Raw genomic sequence first — 2,583 nt, forward strand, 5'->3', positions numbered from 1 at the left:
GGGGGGGCTCTTTGGAAATTGCTTTCCGTTTCAATTGATAATTCGCCATGAGACATGTAAGTCTGAAGATTGGGTGTTTTTTTAAAGGCCACGTCGCTATTCTCACCCGGGTGTGCGTTCACCTTTATAGACTAGATCTAGATTTTTCTCGGCCAACCAATTTTGCGTTTACCCTAAACCACAGAATTCTACACTGTGATACAGAAAAACTGAAGAATTCTGTGCCGTGAACAAACGTTCCATTACTACTGTTAGCCTACTAAAAGCGTACAATTTTGTCTGTGGACAGTGGAGAGAGAGAGAGAGAAAGAGAGAAAGAGAGAGAGAGAAAGAGAGAAAGAGAGAGAGGAGTAGCGTAGCGCGAGAACTTCCGGGCAAAACAAAATGGCGACCCCCGTAGTTCGGCTCGATTCTAAAAGTGAAATAGCCATAGCATCTTTGTAGTCGATCAAATTAGCTTACTTTTGTGCTATAACGTAATCTTTTCTTTTTTATCCATTTGATCATCCACATCGATAGAAAGTATTCTAAAATTAGGAAAAACAGGTCTTGTTTCCCACCGGGTGAGAATAGCCTACAGTGGCAAGTCCCACCCGGGGTGAGGGGTCGATCGTATATCTATTCTCACCCTGGGTGAGGATAGCCACTTCCTTTTTTAAACTTTTTTTTTTGGCAGGGGGGCAACCCCCCTCAAACCTCCCCTCTATCTGGGCCTGGGGGGTGGCGCCCCCCCCCCCCCCCCCTGATACCCCCTACTACTGTTTATGGCAAAATGGCTGCTTGTGCGCATTATTATTAATGACAATATGTAAACACGGTGGGTCCACCAAAGCTCAATACGGCCAAAATTAAATAAATTTTTTACGAAGTGGCTAGCCGTACTGACTTAGATCTAGAATCTAGATCTAGATCTAGACACAGCGCCGAAAACTGGCCGAAATCGTGCCTCTTAGTTTCCCAGGCCAGCGACATCTGGAAGTCATTAAATCACCGTCGGAACCGCTCCGTGCCGGGTTACGCGGGGGTCACTGGCCGCTCCGTTGCGCATCAGCTACAGGCGGGCAGGTCATGGCGTAATCGACATGTTTGACACTAATTAGCGGCAGTATCCTCACTCTAACCACGAAATATTCCATACAAAAAGAAAAGACCAAAATTCTCTCTCTCACTCTACGAAAACCCGATCTTAATGTGGCGATATTTGCCGATGTTACAGTGTATGCAAAATATTCTGAATTTCATTGAATTTAATCTGTGTGTGCTGCACTTTATTCACTTCTAATTTCAAAAGTGCTCGATCAATCCCAACAAATTTTGGTACATGTACTGATGACATATTTGTGCTTTACGTGTGTAATTTTCATCATCGTTTGAAGAATAGTTATTGCAATATTAAGTCGTTTACATCTGATTCTCAGCCAGTGATTGTTATTTGTCCCATGCAACTGTGTATTCTGGATTCTATACTGTTTTAAGTTCAACAGTTCTCCGTTAATTTCATAGATTGTTGTTTCTATGAAAGGCAGACATATTTGTGCTTATTGTGTATAAATTTCATTTTTGTTGATTGAGCCATGTTACGATATTAGGTAGAATCCATTTGCCCGTGATTCATGTATAGCAGTTTTACTGAAATCTCCAAATGGAACACACACACGAGATACATTCCTCCTCCCTGAATGAACTTTGTCGCATTTGCGGGTGTAAGAACGTGACTAAAGTACAACAGAGGCAAAAAAGAAAGGCTAGGACATGTGACTCACTGCAAAGTGATATTTTATTAATTTATTAAATTGACATTAGAGAAGACACAGATGACAAATATTCGAAGTTTATTTGCCACAAATGCCACATGAGGATATATGATACTAAGAAGAATACCACTCCATCCACCTCTATTCCAGCAATTCAGACAGCAATAGACACGTACATGAAGCTGTACAGAAGACATTTTCCAAAAAAGACAATCCCCAAACAGCACATTTTAGAACAACACTGCATTCCATTCATAACACAACACGGCTTTGGCTTGGGCCTGCTGGGAGAACAAGGAACTGAAAGCTGTCACCAGTCTATTTCAAAAATTGAAAAGCGGGCTCAAGGCATAGTAGACAATACTGAAAAGCTACGATATGTTTTGAACGCACATTTGCTCCAGACAGCGCCTTCACTGCGCATCAAGGCTGCAGGCACCGAGAAAGCAACCACGGCACCATAGATAAACGTATATATCTACTGTACAAAATGTGTAAATAATCTAGATCTGAGTCATTAATGAAAGATACTGTGATGTGAATTTAATCACAAGCCCGACGAATTTGACTTTTGAACGAAAAAGCAAAAATATGGATTATTGATCTTCCAACGATGATGTCCTTTGGTGAGTAGATACCCACATTATTTGTCTTTATTCTGAGCCAGTTTTAGTGAATTTATTCGAGCTCTTTGGTTGTTACATAACTTTTAATTCAGTGTATATTACATTAATTACCACATATAAGACGGCTGTATTTGATCGCATGCAGTTACAAAACTATACAAGATATCTTTGTTGCGTTTTCACAAACTGTACATTGAAAGAAG

Source organism: Aplysia californica, unplaced genomic scaffold, assembly GCF_000002075.1.
Source record: "Aplysia californica isolate F4 #8 unplaced genomic scaffold, AplCal3.0 scaffold00278, whole genome shotgun sequence".
NCBI classification, from domain to species: Eukaryota; Metazoa; Mollusca; class Gastropoda; order Aplysiida; family Aplysiidae; genus Aplysia; species Aplysia californica.